Consider the following 15,831-nt stretch of genomic DNA (forward strand, 5'->3'; position numbering starts at 1 on the left):
ACAGTGGATTCGGGCAGATGGTAGAGGAACAATGGAGCCAGAAAGCGCTGGGCCATCTCCATTTAGCAGAGTCGGATGAGCAAATAAGCAAAGACAAAACACTTTCCACAGGGGAGGGCTGGGATCAGGAACACCGCCCCTGGTGTCGTGGTGACTGGTGGCGGCTAAGGGAATCAGGGATCCACACCTCACAGTGGTGGGGGAGCAATCTGGGAGAACTGCCACGGAGGGAAAGCACCCATTGCTTTTCACAGAGACACCATGTGGCTTTGTGTCACGTGCACACACACTGATTCTGCAACCTGCTTCCAGCCGGGAAACCAGCCAGCAAGCCTAACACAACTGTTTTCCCAACAGATGATACAATGTCTACTTTCAGGACCAATGTGTAAGTTCAGTGAAAACAGTGCATATAAAATACTGAGCTGCTCCTGGCACACTGCAACCCTAATAGATGAGTTCACTCCAGGTCAGAAACCTTTATGTGCTTTGTTATTTATTCCTCAACCTTCTCAGCTTGTTTCCCTCATTTTACAGGGATCACTGCAGAGCTGGGACTTGAATCCAGCCTGCCTGCTTGCCTGCGTCAGAGCACAGCCTAGCCCAGAGGAGGCCCGATTTCCACCCAATCTGTCCCAGGATGCACGGGGCAGAGGCCTCCACACAAGTCCTGATGACCGCCGTGGAGTGGGGAGGTTTGATTGGGGCCAGCTCCCCACCCTTCAGGTTCCTCTGCGCTGCAGCTGCTCTTGCTTGCATAGGATGCCGGTCAGCTCATCCCTCAGCCTCCAGCCAAGCCCAGAAGAACAGAATGTTGATAGGATCTAAGGAGGAGGAGCTGAGGGGGGAGGGCCAGGCAGGGAAGCATGTGCACTGAGGCCAAGCCGGGTCAGCTAACTCTCCTGGCCTCCCCGGTGCCCTACACCATAGGCCTGGGCACAGACACCAAAACACACACCGGGGAAACCATGTTCTCTTTCAGGAGCCGAAGTCCAAAGGGTCCCATTAAAAGCAGAAGCAATGGAAAAAAAAGAAACCCCCTTAAAAGTGGTGCGCCCAGCCTTGAGAACACAGGATCTATAAAGACAAGCAACACGATGCATCTCACAGATTGAAAATTAAGCAAAGGGAGCAGACACAAAAGACTGTTGTCAACACAGTGCTACTCACCCGAAGTTCACGAACAGGCATATCTCATCTGTGTGTCAGACCTCAGGACTTTTCCCTGGCGGGCGGGAAAGATCGGACTGGAATGGTTTTAATTTTCTTCCTCTGGATGCTGGGTAGACTGGCACATTCAGCCTATAAAAATGTGCTGAATATATATATATATATATGTGTGTGTGTGTATGTCTTTTTGTATGAATATTCTACTTCAATAAAATTCTGTACTCGCAGCTTCTAAAATTAAGTCCGAAGGGGCGACGGAGAAGGTGGATTCAGCTCCAGAGTTCTCTCCATTTCTCCTTCCACGAGAGGGGACACCAGTGGGGTTATGCCTCCAGGGATGGGTGAAGTCTAAACAGGACGCTGCGCATGTAAACACAAGGTTGTAAGGGCCAGACTCGGGTCTCACTGGCTGTGAACAGTGCGCGGCACATCGGTCAGCAGTGAATATGCTGAACGGATGAACGTAAAGCTGGGTTTCGTGCTCTCAGCTGATCCTCAGAACAGGCCGTAGGGATGATCGTCCCGCTTTCCAAAGGGGAAACCGAAGTTCAGAGACGTTGGACGGCTCACTCGACGTCACCCAGCAAGTTGATGGCAGAGCAGGAATTAGAATCCAGTTGGCTCTCTCCCATGGCGTCCCACAGAAAGGCCTGGAAAGCGGAAGGAAGGACTTGGTCCTCGGACCCTGGACAATGGAAATGGCAAGTGTTTCCCTGTCAGCGTCAGTACTGCAGGGGTCTGGGAAAGCCAGAGCTGGAAGGCTGGGCTCATTAACATAGTTATCACGTGACCCAGCAATTCCACTCTTAAGGATACACAGCTGTGTTAGGCTTGCTCACTGGTTTCCTGGCTGCAAGCACTTTGCACGATTAGTGCCTGAGCACGTGAAAGAAAGACACGAGTGTGTCTCTATGAAAAGCTACGGGTGCTTTTCCTCTGTGGCGGTTCTTCCCGATCGCCTTCCCGCCTCCCACCACGGGGTGCTATTTCCTGACTCCCTCAGCCACAGCCATCACGCCCACCTTGAGGGGCGGTGTTCCTGATTCCGATGCTTTCTGGTTCTGCAGATCCTCTACCTCAGGGGTCAGGAAACTTTTTGGCTGAGAGAGCCATGAACGCCACATATTTTAAAATGTAATCCCGTGAGAACCATACAACGACCCATGTACCTTACGCATTATCCTTTAAAAATTTGGTGTTGTCCCGGAGGACAGCTGTGATTGGCTCCAGCCACCCGCAACCATGAACATGAGCAGTAGGAAATGAATGGATTGTAATACACGAGAATGTTTTATATATATATATATATATTTTTTTTTTTTTTTTCATTTTTCCGAAGCTGGAAACGGGGAGAGACAGTTAGACAGACTCCCGCAAGCGCCTGACCGGATCCACTCGGCATGCCCACCAGGGGGCGATGCTCTGCCCATCTGGGGCGTCACTCTGTTGCATCCAGAGCCATTCCAGCGCCTGAGGCAGAGGCCACAGAGCCATCCTCAGCGCCCGGGCCAACTTTGCTCCAATGGAGCCTCGGCTGTGGGAGGGGAAGAGAGAGACAGAGAGGAAGGAGAGGGGGAGGGGTGGAGAAGCAGATGGGCGCTTCTCCTGTGTGCCCTGGCCGGAAATTGAACCCGGGACTCCTGCATGCCAGGCCAACGCTCTACCACTGAGCCAACCGGCCAGGGCTGTTTTATATTTTTAACGTTATTGTTTTCTCTATTAAAGATTTGTCTGAGAGCCTGATGCAGCCATCAAAAGAGCCACATCTGGCTTATGAGCCATAGGTTCCCGACCCCTGCTCTGCCGTCTGCCCGAACCCAATGTGAACCTGCCTGGCCTCAGCCACCGGCCTTACAAGTATAACATCCACGAGAAGGGAGACCGTGTGACCACTCAAAAAAGTTGTACACGAATGTTCACAGCAGCATTGCTCATAACAGCCAAAAAGTGGAAACAACCCCAAAGTCCATCAACTGATGAATGTTTAAATAAAATATAGTTAGGCCTGACCTGTGGTGGCGCAGTGGATAAAGCGTCGACCTGGAAATGCTGAGGTCGCCGGTTTGAAACCCTGGGCTTGCCTGGTCAAGGCACATATGGGAGTTGATGCTTCCAGCTCCTCCCCCCTGTCTTTCTCTCCTCTGTCTCTCTCTGTCTCTGTCTCCTCTCTAAAATGAATAAAAATTTTAAAAAATAAATAAAAAATAAATAAATTGTAGTTATATCTATAACATGAAATATTATCCAGCAATGAAAGTGAGTGGAGTACCAACACAGGCTACAACATGGACAAACCTGGAAACATCACACTCCGTGAGAGAAGCCAGTCACCAAAGACCGCATCTTGTATACCTCCATTTATACGAAATGTCCAGAATAGGCAAATATATGGAGACAGGAGGTCGCCGGTGCGAAGGGAGATGTGCCAGGAGGGCCCGGGGCGCCGGACAGTGCGGCCAACACGACAGTCCTGAGAGCCAGGGCGCCCAGCATCCTCTGGACGCCTCACCTGCCTTACCTTGCTGGGCCCTCACCTCGTGCTGGAGCCGGAGCTGGCATTCCCTTCTCTGCGCCCTCAGTGAGGAAACTGAGGCCCAGAGAGGCTCCATGACAGCTCCCAGGTCCCACAGCTAGAAAATAGTGGAGCCAGGACACCAAGCCGGCGGGCTGGGCCCACAGCATTTGCCCCGAGCCTCCTGCTGTGTGGTTGACTGTCCCCCGACGTGGACTTATGAACTTGGAGGGTCTGCTTGGACAAGGAAGTCAGCGAAGGAGCCCCTTTAGCAAGCTGATGTGGGAGCGCCTAAGGACGGCAAGTCCGGCCAGAGAAGGGCGGGGGATGGGTCCAGAGGTGGTAAGGACCAGGCAGGGCTGTTTCCTAGGAAGCTGAGGATCCGGGCCCCTCCTCCCATGGGCCCCTGTGCACAGAGCCAGCTGCTGACTGTTCCCAGCAGGGAGAGCCAGGTTGCTATCGCCAAGCATTTCCACGGAAGCGTTTCTGAGAAATCTCAGGAGAAAGGAATCCGAAGTGTGAGGATCTCCAGCGATTCGGACCCGATTGCATAGTCACAATTTTATGTTCTTTTTCTTAAAGATGGTGCCCCCAAAGGAAAATGAAAACCACGGTGTTTTAACACGGCTGCTCACCAGATCGGATAAACTGAGAAGCCCCCTCCACCACCAACACACACACACACACACACACACACACACACACGTTCCTGTGCGGTGGAGAGAGGAGCGGACGTGGAAAACCATCCTTAGTATCTCCCAAGGCAGAACGTTCATTGATTCCCACGAGGCAGCAAATTCTTCTGGTGGATGTTCACCCAACAGAAATGCCCCGTCGGTGGGTCCCCCGGTGACATGTGCAAGAATGTTCATAGCAGCGTTTTTTCATAGTGCCTCAGAGTTGAACAAGGCCCCAAAGTCAGACAGGAGCAGGATGGATGTCTACATTGCAGTACAAGTATAATCATTCGAAGTAACAGTATCAGAAGGAGAAATATCAGAAGGGGAAAGCACATAGTTTAATAAAAAGTGCAACAATTACTTGAATCTCACAAACATATTAAGCAAAAGATGCCAGACACAGGTACACACTGAATGGTTTTACTCATATAAAGTTGAACGCCAAGCCAAACTCCGATCTGATGTTAGAAGTCCGAGAGAAATGACCTTTAGGGGTCCGGTAGCAACCGGAAGGAGAACCAGGGGGTGCCTGTGGGGTGTGGTGGGGCAGGCATGATAATGGCCTGATTCTTCAGCTGGGAGCTGCTTTGCACCAGCAGGCATGCTCAGTTTGGGGGAATTCATAGAGGTGTACACACATGATGTATGACTTTTTTATACGCGTGTTATACTTTAATAAAAATCTCGCTAATGGTGTAAACTTCAAGCCCCTGAAAACATTGACCCACCCTTGAGATCAGAGATGGGTTTAAATTCTATTCTTTTTTTTTTTTAAGATTTAAAAAAATTTTTTTTATTTTATTTTAGAGAGAGTAGAGAGAGTCTTAGACAGAGACAAAGGGAGGGGGGAGGAGCAGGAAGCATCAACTCACAGTAGTTGCTTCTCATATGCTCCTTGACTGGACAAGCCCAGGATTTCAAAACAGTGACCTGAGCGTTCCAGGTTGGTGTTCTAACCACCGCAGGTCAGGCGGATTTTGTTCTTGTGGTTTTCCCTGGAGGGATGTGAGTGGCAGGAGATATGGTCTCCTGATGCTTTCGGAAGCCACCCCAGGCAGGGAGGGACAGGGACAGGGTGACAGTGAGGGCTTGGGAGTGGCTGCTGAGTGGCCCTGTGAGGGGGAAGGGCAGGGGGAGTGTTCATGGTGGGATCTCAGGGCAAGACAGGCATAGGCGGGTGGAGAGGACTGCGTGGGCAAGGATGAGGAAACTGGAATAAGAAAGGGGCAATCGGCCTGACCTGCAGTGGTGCAGTGGATAAAGCGTTGAATTGGAAATGCTGAGGTCGCCGGTTCGGGGCCCTGGGCTTGCCTAGTCAAGGCACATAAGGGAGTTGATGCTTCCAGCTCCTCCCCTTCTTCTCTCTTTCTTTCTCTCTACTCTCTCTCTCTAAAAATGAATAAATAATAACTAAAAATAAAGGGGGGGCACCCAGTGGGGTGGGCTAGGAGCTCTGGGGTCTGAGTATTCCAGAACGGGCCCGGTGCCCGGGCACCACCAGGCCCCGCTCCACCTAGAGGCCAACTCGGTCTCGGCCAGCTCCTCCTTCATTCCCTCCCAGGGCTGGCCAGCCCGCCCCTGGGGGCTCCAAGCGGCTCGCGGTCAGACCTGGGCAGCTACCCAGACCTTCGCAACACTGGCGTTTGCCTCTCTCAGTCACGACTCTGCTTTTCCTTCCTCTTCTTTCCTGTTGTATTGACCCAAACCCCGTGTGACGGCCTCTTTGGAGCTGACTTCTAGCTCGATGATGTTGTTGTACCTTGAGTCTTGAGGGTCCGGCATCTAGTGAAGTGAGTGGTAGTAACCCACTCACTGTACAGATGAGGAGAGCGAGATCTTGATGAGGGGAATCACTTAGGGAGGCCAAGACCACCCACCCGAGAAGGGGCAGAGCTAGATTTTTAACAAAGGATTTGAATAGACCTCTCTCCAAAAAAAAAGATACCCAGAAATGGCTCATAATGAAAAGACGCTCAACACCACTAGCCACAACGAAATAAAAATAAAAGCCACAAAGAGATGCCACTTCACACCAACCAGATGGCTGTGGCCAGTGAGACAGATAATAACAAATGTGGACGAGGAAGTGATGACGTCGGAACCCCCCCGTGTACTGCTGCTGGGAACGGGGATGGCCTTAGGTTTCATTTCTTTAACCCTGCCGGCACGAGTCTCGTTTCAGGGCTTGTGACAGATGACCAACCATGAAGGTATGTATGATGTCACAATCCAGAAGTCCTGAGTGATTGAAGACCGCTAGAAGTTAAACATACTCAAACTTCCATAAAAGTCCAGCAGTCAATCAGCAAATGCCCTACTACCCGTCTCACTCCCCCTCCCCTAAGCCCTTAAAGCCCAGTTCTAGCCTGTATCTGGCCCGGACTCTCCCTTACCAGTCAGCCCGGCAGGGTTCCTTTCTTCCTTTCAATAAAGCCTGTTACATTGGTCTTTTAGGACTCAGATTATTTATTTATTCATTTTAGAGAGGAGAGGGAGAGACAGAGGGAGAGAGAGAGAGGAGAGACAGAGAGAGAGAAGGGGGGGAGGAGCTGGAAGCATCAACTCCCATATGTGCCTTGACCAGGCAAGCCCAGGGTTTCGAACCGAGAACTCAGATTAATTCTAACAGTTGGCCCAGCTGCTTTAGAATACAGTTTGACAAGTCTTCAAAGGGTTAATCAGGGGGTTGCTCTTCGACTCCTCAGTGCGGCTCCCAGTGAGGTGAAGAGAATAACAACATAGGTCCACACGAAAAGGTGTGCGTGGAACTCACAGCAGCATTATTCAGAGTAGCTGAAAAGCAGAAACAGCCTAAATGTCCATCAACTCAGAGTGGATCAATACACTGTGGGATCTCCTGACAACAGAGTGTGTATCATTCGCAATAAAAGGAATAAAGTAGGCCCTGGCTGGTTGGCTCAGTGGTAGAGCGTCGGCCTGGCGTGCGGGGGTCCCGGGTTCGATTCCCGGCCAGGGCACATAGGAGAAGCGCCCATCTGCTTCTCCACCCCCACCCCCTCTCCTTCCTCTCTGTCTCTCTCTTCCCCTCCCACAGCCAAGGCTCCATTGGAGCAAAGATGGCCCGGGCGCTGGGGATGGCTCCTTGGCCTCTGCCCCAGGCGCTAGAGTGGTTCTGGTCACAATAGAGCGATGCCCCGGGAGGGGCAGAGCATCGCCCCCTGGTGGGCAGAGCGCCCCCCTGGTGGGCGTGCTGGGTGGATCCCGGTCGGGCGCATGCAGGAGTCTGTCTGACTGTCTCTCCCCGTTTCTAGCTTCAGAAAAATACAAAAAAAAAAAAAAGGAATAAAGTACTAATACGGGCTACTCTAAGGGTGCAACCTGGAAACACGTTCGCTAAACAAGAGAAGCCAGCGACAGATGCTGCCAACGTGAGATAAGAAGGAGGGTATCTGAACAACTCGGAGTCGCACACTTGAAAATTTAAACGGACAGCCACCCTAGAAAGGTACGATATACTAATTTTTACTCAAGACAGAACAGAAAAACTCAAGAATCCTCTAACAGTGAAGGACATCGAAAAACCTTTTCCATAAAGAAAACTTCAACCCCAGGTGTCTTCGCTGGCCAGTTCCAACAGTCAAGGAAGACAGAATTGTAGTCTTTGACAATCTCTTCCAGAGAATCGGAAAAGAGAGAATAATCCCCAGTTCGTTTTTTAAGGCTGACAAAACCTGCATGCCAAAACAGGACAAAGATATTGCAAAAAAAAAAAAAAGAAGAAGAAGAAGAAGAAGAAAAGAAAAAACCGCTGAACATTACAGGCCAGTTTTGCTCAGAAACAGAAATGAGATATCCTCAATAAAGTGTGTGATCCACAAAAATCCATCAGTCTATAAAAGTAAACCACAACTAAAATGGGCCAATTCCAGGGACCCACAGTTGATTTTTTTCTTTTTCTTTTTCTTTTTCTTTTCTTTCCCTTCCCTCCCTCCCTCCCTCCTATCCTGCCTTCCTTTTCTTTTTCTTTTATTATCGTTTTCCCAGCGTTGATTTTAACATTAGAAAATCCGTGCATGTAACTGAGCACATAAAGTGATTAATAGGACAATGAATAACGTACAAAAGACCGTTTGATAAAAATGGGCTATTTATTAATGATTTTAAAAGTAAAAAAGAAACCAAAAACACCATGGGTAATTACAGAAGGCAATTTCTGTAATTTGATAAAGATGACGCCTGTGGCTAATAAGGTCGCTGACGGGAAAACATTGCAGACTTCTCCTCTGGAGATGAGAGACAAGATGTCCACTGCACCTATTTTATTCAACATCTTCCTGGAGGTTTCACCGATGAGGTAAGGCGAGAAAAAGAAAACAGGTAAGGTCTGGAGAAGAAGTAAAAGCAGTCACCTTTCAAAGGTGTGGACAAAAAACACAAAAAACAGTTCTATGAATGGTGACCTTATAAGGTGACCTGAGCACAAATTCCTAACTGGGCAGGTCATGGCGAGTTGTCACGTCCCAGGCTTGTTCCTTCTTTGGTAAAAGGTTTATCTTTGCTTTAAGCAAGTCCTGCCATTGTTCTTTCTTTCTTTCTTTCTTTCTTTCTTTCTTTCTTTCTTTCTTTCTTTCTTTTTTTCTTTCTTTTTTGTAAGATTTTATTTATTGATTTTAGAGAAGGAGAGAGAGAAAGGGGTGGAGGAGAAGCAGGAAGCATCAACTCCTAGTAGCTGCTTCTCATATGGGCCTTGACCTGGCAAGCCCAGGGTTTCGAACGGGCGACCTGAGCATTCCAGGTTGATGCTTTATCCATTGCGCCACCTCAGGTCAGGCCGTCCATTGTTCCTGTGCATCAAGGTGAACACGTCTTTAAAATGCCAGGCTAATCCTCTCTTTTCACAGGGAGTTGTTTTTTTTTTTTTTTTAATTGATTTGAGAGAGAGAAAGAGGATGGGAGAGATCAAACCTGCAACCTTGGTGTATCAGGACGGTGTTCTAACCAACCGAGCCACCCAGCCAGGGCTAATTCTCTTTTTTTTCAGACCCCTGGGAAGCAACCACCCTCAAGAAAGCTCATAACCTTGTTAACGAGCCCATAATCCAATCCCTGCCTTGCTTTCTCCCACCTTCATGTAATCTTCCTTACATTCCCTCCTTAAAACTCCAGGTGGATAAAAGAAGCCGCAAAACCCGTTACTCTCCGGAGCATCTGAGGTCTTGCTTCCTGGCAACTGTCCATTTGGGCTCAAACTTTTAGAAAAATTCTCTACAGCCTGACCAGGTGGTGGTGCAGTGGGTAGAGCATCAGCCTGGGATGCTGAGGACCCAGGTTCAAAGCCCCAAGGTTGCCGGCTCGAGCACGGGCTCGCCAAGTTGAGCTCAGGCTCACCAGCTTGAGCGTGGGGTCACTGGCTTGAGTGAGGGATCATAGACATGACCCCATGGTCGTTAGCTTGAGCCCAAGGTCGCTGGCTTGAGCAAGGGGTCACTCGCTCTGCTGTAGCACCCCCCCCCTCCCCCGGTCAAGGCACATATGAGAAAGAATCAATGAACAACTAAGGTGCTGCAACAAAGAATTGATGCTTCTCGTCTCTCTCCCTTTCTGTCTGTCTGTCCCTATTTGTCCCTCTCTCTGCCTCTTGCTAAAAAAAAATTCTCTACAAGTTTGAATGTTTCCCATGTCACCAAGGGTGATAATAATTATATAGAGAAACTTGGAAATCATCAACAACTATGTTATTTAAATTAACAAGAAAATTTAGCATTTTTATTAGATACACAATATAAATGTTAATATGTTTCTATACAGCAACCCACTGAATTATTGGATGGAGCTGTTGAGGGCAGGTCTTGCACTTGGGTGCGGGGCAAGGAGTTGCTCTAAACATTCAGAAACGAACCCGTGGAAACAGGCTGCTTCCTCCGTGCGGGAGTGAGCTGCCGGCCCTGGAAGGGTTCACCGGGGTCAGGATGGGCCGCGTCCAGGGGTGCTGGGGAGAGAGCCTGGGCTCAGGGTGAGGGGTTGAAGCCCTCCCCAGGCGGGACCTCAGCTCCTCTTACACTCAGCGCCGGGCAGGTGGCTTTTCTCTTCTCCTCTGGCTCCTCTCAAAGTAGCTTAGTGCCTCTCTGGTAAACCAGAGATGAGCCAGGATTTACGGCTCTGGGAAATGTTTGGAACAATCCCTAATCTTATCAGAGTTCACTCCCCTCTCCCAGGCTCTGCTTCCAGAGAAAACCCATCACAGTTGTTTCTCTCCACATCCCCCTGCCCTGCCACCACCACTAACTAGACTTCTCTTCCCAGTTCGGGTTCTCCGGCTGCCAGCGGGCTAGGGGGCTTCTCCACACGCGCAGAGGGGGAAGGTCTCCGTTCAGAGGGGCTCCCTGTTGCTAAGAGTCCCGTTTTCCTCCAACACCACGGCCTCTTTTATTGATACAAAGGCAAATCTTTCCTTGCCAACAATGCCACAGTGCGCATTCGCTGGGTGCCTAGCATTGTGCTAAGTAAGGGCTCTATGTGTTTGACTTCGCCAACCCCCGTCCACACGCACACCCACCCCTATGAGGTGGAGTCCGTTACAGGCTCCCTGGGTCACGCAGTAAGTGGGGACTTGGGCCTGGGACAGTCTCAGCTGAGATCATACGTTCTGAAACGCCATGCTACCTGCTTTGGTCTAGTTAAGTTTTTATAACTGTTTTTTCAAATAAAAAAATTTTACAGGGTCTCTTTAAGGGCACAACATGTCCATCTTTCTTTGGAGACGGACAGCCCTGCACTTTCCGGCTACCTGACCCTGGACCTCGGTTTATTCACCTGTAGGAGGGGGCTCATAGGCATTCCTGTTCTCCCGGGGTTGTCCTGAGGACTGCATGAGATGCTGCATGTAAGGACCCTTCACAGGAGAGGTACACGTGGGCCGTGGTTACTGGTGGTCTCTGGGCTCTGGACTCACAACACAGCAGAGTTGCAGCCATGAGCGTGGGAAGGCGCTACAACGCAGGAGTGGAGGGAGGCAGCCGGCCCCCGCCAGGGACGCGGCCCCAGCCCACTGGCTCTGCTTGCGGCTGGCACGTCTGTCGTGGGCAGAGGTAGAGAGGCGAGGCTGCTAATAAACCTGTCAGTTTCCAGGAGGCCCCAGCTCCGGGGCCCCTGCTCTAACAGGCACCGCAGGATGGCTGGGGTCCAGCTGGCCACAGACCCAAATGTTGGCTGAGCCTAGATAACCGGGGAATGAACTGTCCCTCTAAGCGGAAGCATGAACCTTGCTGCCTTCTGCCCCACCCACCAGAGCCTAAACTCTGGAGTTAACCCTTCCCCTCTCAGCCCCAGGGAGCTGAGAGCACAGCTTGTGTGTATGTGTGTGTGTGTGGGGGGGGGGGGGGGGGGAGGCGCTGTATTGATCAATTGCCATCTAACAAATTACCCACAAACCTAGAAGCTAGAAATAACAAATATCAGCTATCAGTTTCTGTGGGGAAGGACTCTGAAAGTGGCTTCCTTAGGTGGGTCTTCCTTTTATTTTGTTTTTATTTATTGGTTTTGGAGAGAAAGAGACAGAGACAAAGACAGAGAGAAACAGCAGCAATTGGTTATTCCACTTTCTTTTTTTTTTTTTTTTTTTTGTATTTTTCTGAAGCTGGAAACGGGGAGAGACAGTCAGACAGACTCCCGCATGCGCCCGACCGGGATCCACCCGGCACGCCCACCAGGGGCGATGCTCTGCCCACCAGGGGGCGATGCTCTGCCCCTCTGGGGCGTCGTTCTTCGGAGACCAGAGCCACTCCAGCGCCCGGGGCAGAGGCCAAGGAGCCATCCCCAGCGCCCGGGCCATCTTTGCTCCAATGGAGCCTCGGCTGCGGGAGGGGAAGAGAGAGACAGAGAGGAAGGAGTGGGGGGTGGAGAAGCAAATGGGCGCTTCTCCTGTGTGCCCTGGCCGGGAATCGAACCCCGGGTCCCCCGCACACCAGGCCGACGCTCTACCGCTGAGCCAACCGGCCAGGGCCTGTTCCACTTTCTTATGCATTCACTGGTTGATTCTTTTATGTGCCCTGACCGGGGATGGATCCCACAACCTTGGCATATTTGGACGACACTCCAACCAACTGAGTTTCCTTGACCGGGGCTGAAAACCCATCCCACATTCTCAGCGTGGAGACCCAAGTTCTCTCCACGGACAACAAGACTCTGCAAGGTCCGGCTCACCCCCAACCTCAACAGCCTTGACTCGCAACAGCACGGTCCTTCTTCGGTGCCTTGAGCGAGCCCGGGCCCTCTCGACACTGACCCTGCACGTGCCGCTCCTCTTCCAGGGATGCTTTTAATGTCCCCCTCCACCTAGGTGACCCCTCATCAGCCTTTGGATGTTGACTCAAGAGTCACTTCCTGCCTGACCTGTGGTGGTACAGCAGATAAAGCATCAATCTGGAATCCAGAGGTCGCCTGTTTGAAATCCCAATTTGCCTGGTCAAGGCACATATGGGAGTTGATGCTTCCTGTTCCTCCCCCCCCCACCCTGTTCTCTCTATCTCTTTCCCCTCTCTCTCCCTCTTTCTCTCCTATTTCTCTAATAAAAATGAATAAATGAAAATCTAAGAGTCACTTCCTTGAGCAAGCTGTCCCCATCCAGCCCCAACGCGGTTCCAGTCTCCTGCTGAAAACTCGTCCTCACGTCATAGCACGTTGCGAGGCACACTGTGCCTTTATCCGATTGGTCGCTGTCTGTCTGCCCCCCAGATTGGAGGTCCCGTGAGGGCAGGGGCTCTATCTGGTTTTGCCAGCTGCATCCATAGTGCCCATGACCAACGGGTGCTGAAGAAACATCTGCTGAATTTTTTAAAAATTAAAATTCTTTCGGCCCTGGCTTGTTGACTCAGCAGTAGAGCATCAACCTGGTACGTGGAAGTCCCAGGTTCGATTCCCAGTCAGGGCACACAGGAGAAGCGCCCATCTGCTTCTCCATCCTTCCTCATTTCCTTTCTCTCTATCTCTCTCTTCCCCTCCTGCAGCCAATGCTCCATTGGAGCAAAGTTGGCCCGGGCGCTGAGGATGGCTCCATGGCCTCTGCCTCAGGCACTAGAATGGCTCTGGATGCAACAGAGCGTCGCCCCAGATGGGCAGAGCATCGCCCCCTGGTGGGCATGCTGGGTGGATCCCAGTAGGGCACATGCAGGAGTCTGTCTCTCTGCCTCCCCACTTTTCACTTCAGAAAAGTACAAAAAACAACAACAAAAAAACATGAATCTATTAGAATCACAGATATCCAGGGCTCCAAGAGGGTTCAGAAACCAGGCAGCCAACCTCCTTGTTTTTGGGAGAGGAAACTGAGGCCCAGAGACAGGGCAGGAGTTCCCGGGCTGTAGAGCAAGTGAGAACGGAGAGGAGCCGGCCTCTGGTGACCCCTCACCTGCCGGTTCCCCTCTGTCGTCAGCCCCGCTTGCCTTCTGTCACCACCTAAACGTCACCATCGGCACTTCGCAAATGCTAGCAGATCACCTCCAAAAGCCTTCAGACCTTGGCGCAAAGAGTCTGGAAACTTCTGGCAAAAACCTCCTTTCTGGTAAATTCTTTTCTTAGTTTTGGAACTACTTAAAAATGCATGACCGGTCCTGAAAACAGCCATTTCAACCCAAATCAAAAACCGGCCTGGCCTTTTGAAAAGACTCCATTTTGGATTGCTCCCCCATGAGACCCTAGACCAGCGGTTTTCAACCTGTGGGTCATGACCCCAGCGGGGGTCGCCTAAAGCCATCGGAAAATACATAATGCATATCAGGTATTTACATTCCGAATCATAACTGTAGCAAAATTACAGTTATGAAGTAGCCACCAAAATTTTTTTTTTGGTTTGGGGTCACCGCAACATGAGGAACTGTATTGTGGGGTCACGGCATTAGAAAGGTTGAGAACCACTGACCTAGACCGTTTGAGCTGGCAGAGACCTAAGATGATCTGGGCCAATTCCAGAAGAAACGGAGGCCAAAGCCGGTCAGAGACCTTCCCAAAGTCACACAGGTAATCAGCGACAGGGCGGGGACCGAACCCAGGCCTCCCTGGTCAGGGGAGGGCTCCTGTCTCTGCAGCCGCCTTCAAATAGCCAGATTGGACTAACTTGAAGGCACCGGCAAGCTCTGGTCCGGGGCTGACAGGTCCTTCTTGGAAACAAGGATCCTTCCTCTCAGACTACGGTCAGCTCTGTGGACTCTTGTCTCAGGTCGTCTGCAGGGAGTAGGAACTCTCGACCTGTCAAAGTGACCAGCTAGCATTTCCAAACAAACAGGCAAGCAAGCCAACGGACCCTGCCAACAACCTGGTATTGCAGAAAACAAACTGGTATTTAAAAAATTCCCAATTGGCATTCAATTGTTTGCCAAGATTTTTTTTTTTTTTTTAATAAGAGATATTTTATATAGCAACCCTCGTCATAGATAAAATCTGACAACCTGGACACACCGATCCTGCCTGCTGTCATGCCAACACTTGGATGAACTACACAGCGGTTGTCAAGCACTCGCCTGTCCACAGCTGCCCAACTCCCCGCCTTCCCACCGCCTTCCCGGGCCATGGAGGCTTTTTTGTTTGCGGCATGCGTTCTACTGGATTGCAGAGTCCCCTTGTAAAGTATTTCCAGGACAAGCGGTTCCGTAGGCTCTGTTTACTGCCTCCAGGGACAGGCGGTTCACTACCAGTCTGTTCCCTGGCTGGTCCCTGGCTGGTAGCGGGGAGAGAGAGCCTGCTTTGAATCACGGTGTATCTGAATCCATGTGTAACAGGTAAATGTCATAATGTCATTCCAGAGCCTAATCAACTTTAATTGCTTCATAACCGGGGACTCTCCATGCTTGTTTTGGCCGGGGCAGGTAATACAGCTGCTCTTGGGAATGACTTCACAGACTTCTAGGCCCTCGAAATGAAGTCCAGATGCCACTGCATTCTGGGCCAGCGAGGGGGCCAGGTCTGGAAGGACCTTTTGAAGGTTCAAAGCCAGCCAACCGCTGATATCAAGAAAGGGGTGGGAGGTCCAGCTTTGGGTTCTTGAGCAATGACAGCTCTCAGAGTGCCTGTGACCTTGCCAGGAGCTGTCACCATCACCCATGTTTCATAATCTATGGGGGGGGGGGGTGTCTTCTAGCAATGCTAGTCCACTGAGCACTTCACCAAGAGGCAGCCCAGGGAATCTGGGCAGATACTCTTAATGGAGTTCTTGGCAAGCTACAAACTTTGGGACTTTAAAAATAGCAATGGCATTGTTCCCAGCACACTTATCAGTAGTCCTATCTAAATGCCAATAGAAATATTAGAGCCCAGGACTATTAGCTCTGGGAGGGGCCTTATATGTTTCATTTTGTCCACCCCACCCCCCACCTTCATCGCAAAGCTCCCTGACAGCACCCCAGACAAGGGTCTGCCAGCCCCATGGGGTAACAAATTGTCCTGATAATGAGTCAGAAGCCCTCTCCGCTAAAACTTCCATCTCTCGCCCTCCCAGTAAAAACCATGTCCGTCTATACC

This window comes from Saccopteryx leptura, chromosome 5 (assembly GCF_036850995.1).
Source record: "Saccopteryx leptura isolate mSacLep1 chromosome 5, mSacLep1_pri_phased_curated, whole genome shotgun sequence".
Lineage (NCBI taxonomy): Eukaryota > Metazoa > Chordata > Mammalia > Chiroptera > Emballonuridae > Saccopteryx > Saccopteryx leptura.